Raw genomic sequence first — 15206 nt, 5'->3', positions numbered from 1 at the left:
ATGCATTTTTTATCTATATCACGTCGGATCAATGGTACATTCAACAACAGCAGATGACTGGACAGACACATACATGCATATCTACTTATATAGATACATGCACACACATACATACACCTGTACATATACCAACAGCCCCACATATACGCACATGCACATATATATGCACACACTCATCTATATATATATATATATATATATTATATATATATATATTATATATATATATATATACTCACACATATACCCCCCACACATATATACACACATATATATATAGACACACAAAAACATATGTATATACATAAACACATACACACACATATACATACACGCATATATTTACATACACACATGTGTGTGTGTCTGTGTTTATATATATATATATATATATATATATATATATACTTACACACACATACCTACACACATAATATACACACATGCATACATACCCATCTAGATGTATATATTTTAACTGCCTCGTTAGTTTTTCAATGAGTAACTTTTTGTTAGCATATTTTAGTTACGTACCGTTGCATTCTAAAGTCACATACATGAACATGTATAACTGTATATAAACATAAAGTCTCTTTAGTTAATTCGTATATTACGTTTCCAAAAAAGCTATTCTCGAGAAACTTTTTGTTAACATATTTTATTGACACATGGTTGCATTCAAAAGTATCATATATGAACATATATAACTGTATGTAAACATAGTAAACAAAATAAAACATTTTTGCCTCTTTAGTTAATCTGTCTATTACATTTTTTGAAAAAACAAACAAAGAAACAAACTATACTCTTGTGACCAACGGTTCTGTCTTATATGAACGTACCTAAATACATGTAGCGTTCTCATTCGGTTCCTCCTTGTTATAGGTTCTGTGATTGTTGTTTATTAGGTTGTCACTCAGGGAGGTGGAGCGGTGAATTCGAATGGTCGGGGTTATGTGTTTTTCCTGTGTGTTTGATTTGTATTGATTACGTATGGTTTCCATTGTACTGTGAGAGGGTGTGTTTAACTGTATGCATGCACCTGGGCAGTCGTTCTGAAAATCCATTTATAATCCTCTCTTTCGTCAACAACATACACAACCATTCTCGGAACATAGCTAGCATTTCCGGGATAGTGTGTTATAGAGACTCGTGTGCTTAATTATTGACCAGATCAGGTCGTATTTTACCTTCTCTTCCTTGAGTCGCCAGGTGAAATTGGCCAATAATGTTGCGTGCCGTTTAGGGAATTTTCAAAACTGGCAATGTGGCTTCGATATATGTTTTTGAAAATATTAGCCGATGCACTGATATATCCGTACGGCTCTCCTCTAGTATTTATGGTGCACTTGTACACCACATTGCGTCTCTTGCATTGGTTACCCAGAGGACATTTCGATCAGTCTCTGCATGAGCATAGGTTACCAGTTTTCTTGTTTGCGTGTGTACGGCCAGTTCACGTCCAGTCGGTGCTATTTTCATTTGTGCTCGAGGCTATCCTGTTATTACTACTACTACTACTACCACTACTACTACTACTACTACTACTACTACTACTACTACTACTACTACTACTACTACTACTACTACTACTACTACTACTACTACTACTACTATTATTATTATTATTATTATTATTATTATTATTATTATTATTATTATTATTATTATTTCTGGATGTGTTTGTGTTATTGTTAGTGTTATTGTGACTTATGCGTTATGTGGTTGGTATTTTCATTATCTCTATGGTTATTATATGGATCTCTGTTAATTTTTGCGGTCCTATTTTTGACGTTGTTCGCACGCCGTCTTAGTTTTCGATTGTTATTCATATGAATGTGGTGTTCCATATTTGAGGAATTTGCATATGATAGTTTTACACTGTGACGGTTGAATAACTGGCTGTACGTACTGTTTTTAGGGTATCAACGATTGAGTACGGCGAAGAACTGTTTCCCGATCCTGGATGAGACGTTCGAGCCCCATATTGCGCTGTACCAGAGAACATCATGTTTTTTTATTGTATCTTCTATTAGGTTTATTTGTTCAGGCATTTGAAGAGGTGTAGCGATTTTGTGGTATTCTATGTTTAACGCTGCTGATGTGTTGTCTGTTGCTATTTTCCTCTACGCCATTATTGCTTCTCATGTACCTACTTCTGATCGAAACACCACTTTATGTATGGATGTACCTGATGTGACCCAGATTGCAAAATGGAATCAACACAACATATTGCACGGAGTCCCACTCATAAGGGACAGTAGCAGGATGGGTGGAAACGATCGTCGTACAAAATAAAGACTAATACCAAATCCATGTTCTAGTTACTTAATCAATTATATATACCGGAGTAAGCACATAAATGTGAAACAAGTTGGAAAAAGGAGTACTCAAATACCAGAGGTAGAGTAATAGGCTTTATTTAAAAGTAGCAGAAATATAACAAAAGCTGTTACTCAGAGTTTCACGTTCCCGTTCGTTATATTTCTGCTGCTTTTAAATAAAGTATATATATATATATATGTATATATTTGTTATATTTCTGCTGCTTTTAAATAAAGTATATATATGTATATATATATATATATATATGTATGTATACACACAAACATACATATATTAATAACACATGACTGTAGATTCGACAGACTGCCACAAGTACCATGTCAACTACGTACATTTTCACAAGAAGTGTCGATTAGGTATGAAATAATGCTTAAAAAGCAACGATTTTCTATATGAAATGTGCACAACTGAATTAGAACTAAAGAGAAAGATATCACACATCACACAAACTTATGTAAAAATAAACAAAAATAAACCCAACGTATCTTGTGTCTAGACGCTGACAGTTTTTACTTCACTCAGTGTCAGTTGACTCAGTCAAAGCCACAGAAAATAACGTTATATACCATCAGTTCACACACACGCACGACACACACGCACTCTCCCTTTCTCTCTGCTTTTGTTTCTCATACACTTACGCTAAAGGGGCGTGGCCTAGTGGTTAGGTTGTAGGATGACAATCATAAGGTTGCAGACTTTAATCCTGGACCGTACGATTCGTGTGTCCTTGAGCAAGTTAGTCCATCTCACATTGCTCTTGCCTATTTAGCTTGTGCAGCTCTCACTTCTTCCAGCTGTATATTTTAGCTATATTCCGCTTGGTCAATGGTGGACAGACTGAGATCGTGGCCATGTCTACTCACGACTGCTTCGACAGCTAAAAACTATGAACATAGGTATGGTCCTTGCTACCATGTCATCTTCAGTTGCAAGTGACGACCGGAGTAACACACACACATACTGAGAGAGAGAGAGAGAGAGAGTTTTACATGCACATATAACCAAGTGGCTAATAAGTTCTCTTCCAGATCAAGTTGTAACAGTGGCCTCGTAATTCTTATCTGATCGCAGGCAGTGCAGTACCAGTCAGTTCATTGCCCCCCTGAAGATGCTTGCCATAGCATCATTCATTTGTTGGAAATCACTTAATTTATTTACATTCTGAATAAATTACTAATGACAATAATAATAATGATAATAATGGTTTCAAATTTTGGTTCGAGGCCAATAATTTTGGAGGGGGCGTTAAGAATTTGAACTCAAAACGCAAAGACGAGTGAATGCCACTAATCGTTTTTACCATAGTGCTAACGACTCTGCTTGGTAGTCGCCTTAATAACAATGATAATAATAATCCTACATTTAAAATAGTTAAAACTAATCGTTACAAATTTGTTTCTTTAACTTATATGTTGTCAATCTAGGATTTGGCATAGCGATATTCGCATAATTATACATGTATATATATATATATATGCGCTTGGCTTAGATTTCCCTTGGCGGGCTGGCCATATCGGAGCAATCTCAAGATTAATCAGCCGAAATTGCTAAGATGATCTGGTTCTTGACTGATGACTGAGGGCTTCGAATGTCCCGTCCTGTGGTTCTTGTGTCGTCTCTGTGGTGTTTCATGTTCTTGTCCATGTCTGTATTTAATTTTACTGTTTACCTATATAATCGGCGGCTACGTATCCACAATTGTCCTTATACGATAAGTATATTTTTTTCTCAAGCTTTGATACGACTCTTAATCTGTCTCTTTTTCTCTCTCTCTCCCTCCTCCCTTATTCCACTTCCGTTCTTTCCCTCTCCATCCGTCCCCCCCCCTTTCTACGTTTCTCTATCTCTCTCACCTCCAGCCCCCTCGATCTGTCTCTTTCTTCTCCTCCCTCGTCCACCTTCTCTCCCTTTTCATCTGTCCCTTTCTCCTGTCTTTTGTTCTCACGTGACAGCTAGCCGCTGTTGAGCGCTCTTTTCGTTTTCAGCAGCCTCAGAAGCAACACGTTTTTGTTCGTCTCCCCGTGGCCTTTAGGCACAACTTCACAAGCCAGCCCCTACTCAAATCGTCCTGTCGAAAGACCCTTGTCCTACGTCCTGGTTTTGTTTTGTTGTTTATTTTTTATTTTTACCGTTATTGTTTTTACGTTTTTGTATTCTTATTGGTGTCACGTATTCTGTATTTTTGTTTGTGTACTTCGATCGTTTTCCGTCCTTCGTTGTATACATTCGAAGCTTTCTTCCAGGGGATCTAATGCGCTTGGCTTAGATTTCCCTTGGCGGGCTGGCCATATCGGAGCAATCTCAAGATTAATCAGCCGAAATTGCTAAGATGATCTGGTTCTTGACTGATGACTGAGGGCTTCGAATGTCCCGTCCTGTGGTTCTTGTGTCGTCTCTGTGGTGTTTCATGTTCTTGTCCATGTCTGTATTTAATTTTACTGTTTACCTATATAATCGGCGGCTACGTATCCACAATTGTCCTTATACGATAAGTATATTTTTTTCTCAAGCTTTGATACGACTCTTAATCTGTCTCTTTTTCTCTCTCTCTCTCCCTCCCTTATTCCACTTCCGTTCTTTCCCTCTCCATCCGTCCCCCCCCCTTTCTACGTTTCTCTATCTCTCTCACCTCCAGCCCCCTCGATCTGTCTCTTTCTTCTCCTCCCTCGTCCACCTTCTCTCCCTTTTCATCTGTCCCTTTCTCCTGTCTTTTGTTCTCACGTGACAGCTAGCCGCTGTTGAGCGCTCTTTTCGTTTTCAGCAGCCTCAGAAGCAACACGTTTTTGTTCGTCTCCCCGTGGCCTTTAGGCACAACTTCACAAGCCAGCCCCTACTCAAATCGTCCTGTCGAAAGACCCTTGTCCTACGTCCTGGTTTTGTTTTGTTGTTTATTTTTTATTTTTACCGTTATTGTTTTTACGTTTTTGTATTCTTATTGGTGTCACGTATTCTGTATTTTTGTTTGTGTACTTCGATCGTTTTCCGTCCTTCGTTGTATACATTCGAAGCTTTCTTCCAGGGGATCTAATGCGCTTGGCTTAGATTTCCCTTGGCGGGCTGGCCATATCGGAGCAATCTCAAGATTAATCAGCCGAAATTGCTAAGATGATCTGGTTCTTGACTGATGACTGAGGGCTTCGAATGTCCCGTCCTGTGGTTCTTGTGTCGTCTCTGTGGTGTTTCATGTTCTTGTCCATGTCTGTATTTATTTTACTGTTTACCTATATATATATATTATATATATTATATATATATATAATATATATACAATAATATGTTACATTACTCGATAGTCAAGATAAAACTCTGAGTTTCAGATGCCGAAGTGGGAATCCACGACATCTCTTCGGTTATCTGGCTATTTGAAAACGCTATGAGATAGCGTTTTCAAATAGCCAGATAACCGAAGAGATGTCGTAGATTCCTACTTCGGCATCTGAAACTCAGAGTTTTATCTTGACTATCGAGTAATGTAACATATTATTGCATAGATAAATTTCCTCTATTTACATAATATTGAGGTCTCTTTCTTTCTTTTCTTATCTTACCGTTTTACCAATATATATATATATAATATATATATATATATATTCGCACATATACTTTTAAACATATGTACTTTAAACAAAACCACTCACACATATTATATGTGAGTGTGTGTATCCGTGTGCGTGTGTGTGAATGTATATATAATGAGATTGTAAATATCCAGATATATACTTACATACAATTTCTTTGTGGCAATAGACAGAAATTATAATTGTTGAGCAAATATACGTAATTTGAAAATGAAATGAACAGGCTAGTGAATTTTAAAGTGAATGATAAATAAGGGAGAAATTAGATCCTAGATAAATCAAGGTAAGTTGGATGTAGTCAGGATTCCAATATTTGACTACGGGAGGTTATACTCATCAAAAAAAAAAAAAAGGGAACGATCTCTTTAGGTTTTGGAAATAAAGTTGGAATAGCGCGTGTTTATTTTAATATGGCCACTAGGTTTCTATTGTTTTCCGAGAAAATTTCCTATTATTGGTGAGGTGTGTATAAAAAGTGAGTTTCAATAGTTGAGAATGAATTGTGGATACCGAAAATCCTTGCTAGATTATGAACATCAAACGAGCTATTATCGTTAAAAAAAACTTATCGTATTTTGAGAGTCAGGAAGAGTGAAGAAGTTCATTTGAGGGTGAAATTTGGTGACAAATATTATTCAAGTCATGATAGTTGAATTTGATTACCTGGTTTTAATTCACATATGACTGCCATCGACTAGTGTGGTCTGTGGGTTTCAAGTATCAGTAAATTTCCGGTACTTATGTATACAAAAAAGAAATTCTTTCGTTGTTTAAGGATTCTCTGTAGTACGTGAGTCACAGAGTCTTTTATTGCTTGTATAGGAAGTGGCTCTCGATATGTTGTTCCATTCTAAATTTGTAAGATATAAGTCTACTTTTTAAATCCTTCTTCTTTGGGGAAGTGTGCGTTTCGGTATTAGTAAAAGTAAAGCTGATATAGTTATGAAAGAAATCATTAGTTATTTTTTTATGTTACATTTATAAACTAATGGCATATGCAGGTACTATGGCAAATTGTCTTCCGTTCATCACACAAAGAATATTTGAAGTATCACTTGGTAACAGGTTTATTCTTAGGATAAACACCTCTCCTTTCTTATTTCCATTTAGTAACTTTCTATGCATTCTTTTATTCTTTTATTTGTTTCGGTCATTTGATTGTGTTTATGCTGGATCACCACCTTGAAGGGTTTTAGTCGAACAAATCAATCCCAGGACTTATTTTTAAGACTAGTACTTATTCTATTGGTCTCTTTTGCTGAACCGCTAAATTACGGGGACGTACACATACCAACACCGGCCGGTTGATAAGCGGTGATGGAGGACAAACACAGATACAAAGAAGCACACATATACAAACACATATACGACAGGTTTCTTTCAGTTTCCCTCTACCAAATCCACTTGCAAGGCTTTGGTCGGCTCGAGACTATAGTAGAAGACACTTGTTCAAGGTGTCAAGCAGTGAGAGTGGACCCGGAACCATGTGGTTGGGAAGCAAACTTCTTACCACACAACCACACCGTTTAAGTCATGCAAGAAAATTAACAACAAATGGGGGCCATTCAGTAACCCTCTCTATATATCCAGATTACATAATAACGTGGCAATATATCCAATCTTGAGTTTCAACAATTGTGGTAGCATTTCTGTGGAAGTCAAGGAATACAAAACTTCAACTGAATAATTAGCAGCAGTAGTAGCTGAAATATCTTCTCAGATTCAGAATAGAATATTCCTTTGATTGTCCAGGAAATATTTCAGAATAGACTCGTTTACTTTCAATGTAAATGCACTTTATTTTTGAGAGTGAAAAAAATTTTTGAAGCAATATCTTCCATGTGATCCGCGTTTACAATATCAAGAAGCTTCTAAATATACCTCTTACTATATCACTTAAAGACAGCATATAACCCGGTATCTCAATTGAGTTTTCACTCAAATAGCAATCTTAAAGGAGCGTGCCATTATCAATCTGCAAAATTCATCACAGGAAATCTTGTCCTCCAAGGTTTTTGTTTTTTTGGTAACATATCTCCATAGATTTTACGTATTTATGCAAGAGTAAAATTGCAGCAACTGAACCTCTACACACAACTGGTCTCTACTCAAAAGAAAGAGAAAGGCTCTGCCACCAAATGGCCTGTCTGATTGCATTCGACAGGATATCAACTGAATTTCGTACATTGTAGGAAATCATGGAGGATTTTACGTAATAGCATGACAATATATACAACTATTATTAAAGCAGAAACTTTTTGTAGTTTTCAGAAGATATTCTCATTTGTGATGCTGAGTTTCCAATAATTGAAACAGAAAGTTTCAGTCCCCTATGGACTGTTCTTCCTTTAAGAAGCAAATCTGCAGCTATTCCTGTAGTGGCATACAAAAGAACACTTTAGTTCATGCTAATCAGATAAATGATCAGAAGTGATGTAGCTGCATGTTTTACCTGACCGTCCAAAGAGAAAAGTTTCTTCTCTGTATCATCACTCTTAATAACAGTCAGAAAATATATTAAAATATTTCGGGTTAAATAAGTACATTCAAATCCGGGCAGTATAACCCATTTAAGAAAAGAATTAAATGTATATCTTGTAAAACTCTCTAAACTTCTCATGTATTTGTTAAGGCATAATCTTCAATGATTGACAGCACGGTCCAGCAGAGTCATTGGGAACATCAGAAATACAGTCTAGAGCAAATAACTACCTCAGTTGTGCAGATTCTAGGCAACAGCTGCTTCGGCCAAGCATCTGTTCCACTATTTCCATTCTGTACTGAGTTACTTTAATTTAGAGATTCATGATAATTGTTATATAGTATGTCACCAGCTGTTTTAAGATGCTCAAATTTGTAAACTCCTTTAACGTGTAACAATAACAACCTCAGATGAAATCCTTGTTTCCTTTTGAAATAAAGTCTTGACAATTTTCTTTCCTCGTCTCTTGCGTGGTTTCCAGATAGTCACCTCTTTGTCAAACATGATGATAAAGAATATCAGTTATGATAGGTACTGTGCATTTCCGTATATATTGTTGGGTATCGATAAGTCATTCTGCTTGAAGGGTGTTACAAGGAGCAGATATCTCCAGCGCTCCTTTTTTCATCACCTTCTCTAAAAAAGATAGGTTCCTGCTGTTGCAAATGCACTAGAAGGTGAATGATAAGAAGGGGATCTGTCATGCATTTTGTTTTTAAGTAAAACATAACTTCAGGTGCATTCACGTATGTCCCATCAAAATAGTTTTTTACTTCACCTTTCATTGTCCTTTTAATAACACCGAGTTTAACGGTATCGTACCCAACATATTTCCACGTTTACATAAGTCTTGAATTTAAGAGATAGGAACCGCATATCTGTTACCAACTGCACAGGTAACAGCTTATATTGTTGTATCTTTGAGTCGCCTGTAGCATGGATTAAACTATATCGCTTCTTGTTTGGACTGCGGTTTATGTTAAAAGCTATATTTATAATAGGTAGAGGGCTTCCTTTATAACGTACACGTTTTCCTTGTTTCAACTTCTTTAATAGTTTTAAAGGCTACTGCATAGATGTTAATTTTATGTAATAATGGTGACATTTTTATCTAATGCCACTGCTATTCAGGTGTTTAAGTTTTATTTAAAATATTTACTGTTCTTGTACTATGAGAGTCTACAGAATAAACAATATACAGTGGAGCAAACTGTCTTCGTTGACCACCAGCTGGACACATATGTGATGTTCTACGGTACAATTGTTCATGAATACTGAAACAATATGAGCTCATTCCAGGAGGCTCCATCGATGTAAAGACCAATGCAGAGTTATACGACTTGATGATTTTTTTGAAATTTCCATGATAAGAGTTATTGATATCTGACTTTAGGGATTTCAAGTACTCTAGAAATTCTCTTCGAACAGTAGCAGCAGTTATCGTAAAGTCGCTGCCAGAAGGTCTCTCAGATATAAAATGTTTGACCAGGCAGAACTGACACAGGATATTCATATCCCTACAGTAACATTGTTCAACATCTCCCTCATTGTATGTTTGATTATAAACACTTTCTGTAAAGTGATCTCACTATTTTACCATCACGCGCGCGCATACACACACACGTATATATATATATATATATATATATATATATATATATATGCAATTTGTTATTTCTTTAGAGATTTCAGATGGAAGTGGAATTGAAATTTAACGCAAATGAAGCATAAAATCTATAAGGACGAAATTAAATCCAGTAATTTTGCTAGCTGAGAGCTTCAATGCAACTGCCAATGTCTGTCATTCTAAGTGCATTAATAAGGATTTTGCACATTTCTTGAAGAATAATTTCTTTACATCCTTAGTAAATCCTCTGTGTGTGCATGTGTGTAGATACACGCGTATCTATCTATCTATCTATCTATCTATCTATCTATCTATCTATCTATCTATCTATCTATCTATCTATCTATCTATCTATCTATCTATCTATCTATTAATCCATCTTTCTTTCTTTCCTTCTTTCTTTCTTTCTTTCTTTTTTTCTATCTATCTATCTATTTATCTATCTATCTAAAAATATGTATATATATGTATATTTCCATATGTGTGTGCTTCTGATACCAATTAAAATTTAATGGCTATATATAAAAGATACAAGGTATTTTCGTCAATAGTCACTGAAAGTAATAAGTATGCGCTCTGAGTGCTCAAATAGTTATGCCACTAAAATTCCGGTGTGAATGGCAGTTGAAGTTTTGGTTTTGTGACTGCAATTCCAAAGCGGCTAGAATTGGCAAGATTTGACAAGGATATCTAATTTAATTTAGTTATATAATGATAGGAAGAGATAATCTCTGACAGCTGTTTCTGGGATGTCCCAGCTAGTGGAACATCATGCAGAGCGAAAACTCATATGCTGAGTATTTCGTCAGCAGAGATGGTAAGAGATATATATGTATGTATAAGTATATATGTATATATACTTATATATATATATATATATATATAATATATATATATATATATATACTACAAAATTAGAAAATGGAGAAACATACTTAAATCAATAAAACATCAACTATCAGATGATACCCAATCAATACTTTATTACACCATTACATATCAGTAAAGGCATTATACAAAATATACAGTAAAGGTAAATAGACAAAGAGATATAAGTATAAAATTTCAAATATAATATGTAATTAAATCATATCTGACAGCTGTTTCGGCAGCAAGGGCAGTCATACCTCATTTAACCTATAAGCCATAAAGGCAGGTATAAATGAGGCATTAACAAGGATGCCCCACGGCCTCTTCAGAGAATTAAATTTGTTATAATTGTGAAAAAATTATTTTTCCATATACATACGTAGAGGCGCAATGGCCTAGTGGTTAGGGCAGCGGACTCGCGGTCGCAGGATCGCGGTTTCGATTCTCAGACTGGGCGTTGTGTGTGTTTATTGAGCGAAAACACCTAAAAGCTCTACGAGGCTCCGGCAGGGGGTGGTGATCCCTGCTGTACTCTTTCACCACAATGGCGGTGCCCCAGCATGGCCACAGCTCAAGAGCTGAAACTGGAAAAACAAAAACAAACAAACAAACATATAAATATAAAAATATAAAAATGTAAAATATAAAAACTTATGCATAAACTTCATAATGCTACACTTGTATAATATAATACTCATTGGTACAATAATGCAAGGTAAACAAAACAAAATAAAACAAAATATATATCAGTGTATATATTAATATTAATAAGCACAGTTATTATACATATTTGGCTAATAGTTTAAAAAAAAAACTAACACATAGGGAGATGAAAAATAATAATTAAAACCATGGTTCAGTTCATAAAATTATAAAGCTATAAAAGTCAATAAAAATTACTATTAATATTAATAATAATAATAATAATAATAATAATAGATACAGTTAAGTTTGCACCAAATTGGATATATGTTATCCCATGGTGGGTTGAATTTTCAACCCCTATCTCATTTTATAACCTATATATATATATATATACTTATACAAACATATATATCTCTTACCATCTCTGCTGACGAAATACTCAGCATATGAGTTTTCGCTCTGTATGATGTTCCACTAGCTGGGACATCCCAGAAACAGCTGTCAGAGATGATGTCTTTAAACTATTTTCTTTCCTTCGATTCCTTCTCTCCCCCTCTCTCTCTCGGTCACTGTCCCCTCTCTCTCTTACCCCCTTCTCTCTCTTATCCTCTTGCAACTTGCTGCCTCGTTTCCATCGGCCGCTTGTTCAACATGTCTTATCACCGAAAAGGTACTTATTTTTCCACGCTGTTGATATTGTTTTTGTGTCTCTCTGTTTGTCTCAAAGCCGTAATCGCGCCCGTGTCATCCATGTTTTTAACCGTTACTGTCCCCAAAAAAGATTTTTCATTTCATGTTCGTCTCTGTTGCGTCTCATTCTTTCCTTCTGTGGCTGGCTGATTCAGAGCAGATCTCAGAATTAAACAGCCGAAATCTGCGACGAGGGATCAGTTTCTGACTGAAGAATGAAGGCTTTGAATGACTCGTTTGTTTTTTTGTTCGTCCCTTCGTGTATTTCACGTTATTTATTTATGTAAAGGCTTATTATATATATATATATATATATATATATATATATATATGTATATGTATGTGTGTGTGTGTGTGTGTGTGTGTGTGTGTGTGTGTGTATGTATGTGGATTTTTTCACTGTATACAATTAAGACGAAAAAAAAAATAGTTAGTAGGGTAGCAAAAATTCACATGTACCAAGGATATTCAGCCTATTTATAAAGGTAGAAGTTCCAGGGTTAAGTGAAATGTTTTTGTATAACATGGATAAATTAAGAAATGGAGTCAAACGCAGGTATTATCCAAATGATTTGAATAGCACGTGTTTGACTCCATTTCTTAATTTATATACATATACATGCACACACACACACTCACACACACACACACAAACAAACAGACGCACGCGCGCGCACACACACACAGACACATATATTCAGGGGCTGGACAAAATTATGGAAACACCTAGCATCATAGCATCATAATTTTGAAATATTGATAAAACTCCCAAAATTAATGCAGAGCTTAATGACCACCTGGAGAAGCCAGTTTCCACAAAAACTGGGAGCTGCACAAAGCTGGATTTCATGGGAGGTCTGCAATCAGAAAACCACTACTTTCAAAAACAATCGTTGCGAAGTGTTTAGAGTGGAGTAAAAACCTACAGAATTGGTCCCTCTCGGACGAGTCATACTCGATGACAGACCGAGTATACGTGTGGAGACAGCCATAAGAAACATTTGACCCAGACTGCCTTCTTCCAACTGTTAAACAAAGAGGAGGATCATTATTTACATTATTTACATTTGACGGATATTTGTCCTAATCGTGTTTGTTGTTAACACTCTCTTGTGACAGACCATACCTTTCTTTTGCTGGGCCCAAATCTCATTTGCGAACCCAGGAAAAACGAACTTCCACCAACTATTCTGCCGATATGTTTGTGCACAACTCTGAATGTAGTGTATGCCAGAAGGTTTGGAAATCTAACGGAGGTCTCAAAAGACATTTTAAGATCAACAAAGATCAGAACTTATCTGCTGCTCTTGGTAGTCCAAATCGGTTGTGCAGTCTGTGTGGGTGTCTTTTCAGAGCATTGTCTGGCTTTAAAAGCCATATCAGACGCCATGATGGTGCTAAGATGTAGGTACAGGAGGGGGTCAAACTCTGCATAAGGAGTGGACAACCACCACATATATATATATATATATATATATATATATATATATATATATATATATATATATATATATATATATATATATACAGAGAGAGAGAGAGAGAGAGAGAGAGAGAGAGATGTGTTAAACATATGTAACAGTGGAATAAAAGTTTCTCTTCAATTGTTAGTTGATGTGATTCCTTAATTTCAGAGAAGGAGATATCCAACTAAGCCCAGTTAGATCCAGTGAAATTGGGTATTCTTTGGGTAAATTCATGATCAGAGTGAAGACTTAGATAGTAATCCATAATGAAGGAAAATGGATGCTAGCAGTTCAAAAGTTGAAGAAATACTGAGATGAGAAAGTAAAATCTGATGGAGGAAAGATAGTTAGATAGGAACTTTGTATTAGATATATACTAAACAATACAGCGAGAGATACACCTGTTCAGAGAGGTTAAGGGAGAGGCGAGTATAAAGATTATTTTTCACATAATGAATTTGCCTACCATATATGCTATTCTACTTTACGTAAAACTTTAGCTATATTGGTACTTTTGGCTCTCATTTTTTAAGTATTCTAGTGTGTCAATATTTTAACAAAATGATGCTACCTTTTTTAAAATTAAAATAAAATCATTTTTAATATTCAAATTTTATCCTTAGCTGCAATATTTTAAGTAAAATTGTTTTTGTTCTGTACTTTACCAGATGTAATAACTTGTCCTGAACTTTTCTAAGTGTAATAACTTGTCCTGTACTTCTCCAGGTTTATAATATTAAGAATATTATTTATCTTGCTAGCATTTTCCATGCAATCCATATTTTTTCCAAGCTAAGCTATTGTGCTAACTGATAATGTGTCAATTAATACTTCAAGCTTTTACTTTATTGAAAATTTATAAAGAGCGATAGCTACTGATATTACCCATTCACATCAAATTAATGTCAGAGAACTTTACCGTCTTGAAGGTTGCACCATGTCTCACCAAAAGGTTACAAACAACAAGACTCCAAACCGTCAGTTACCAGGTTCACCTTAAGTAACCTAGAGATTTAGTTAGTGATAACAGCAATGACTGCTGCTGATCTAGATCTATCAACAATGATTCGATACAACAGCAATTATGATATAGATAAGTGAAAATTACCTACATTCCCATAATACAAAAATTGATATATGAAAATCCCTTTAAATTAATTTCGATATTAAATAATAAGTTTAGATCTCTTTATAACAATGCCTTTTATGGACAGCCTTACTACATGCCTCAGGTCTGCCCATAGAGACACAGACAAAAATGACCATATTCTTTCCCCAATAGAATAAGATGTGTGTATCTAAAGTCTGTGACACCTTAATGGACTAGCCTGATTAAATAATTAACTAAATAGAAAGTGGAAAGCAACTAACAAGAAATTAGCTTACATTCTGCATTTTTTTTTTTGCTAATTTCTTGTTAGTTGCTTTCCACTTTCTATTTAGTTAATTATTTAATCAGGCTAGTCCATTAAGGTGTCACAGACTTTAGATACACACATCTT

The sequence above is a fragment of the Octopus sinensis genome, linkage group LG18 (assembly GCF_006345805.1).
Source record: "Octopus sinensis linkage group LG18, ASM634580v1, whole genome shotgun sequence".
NCBI lineage: Eukaryota > Metazoa > Mollusca > Cephalopoda > Octopoda > Octopodidae > Octopus > Octopus sinensis.
Note: the sequence above shows the minus strand (reverse complement) of the source record.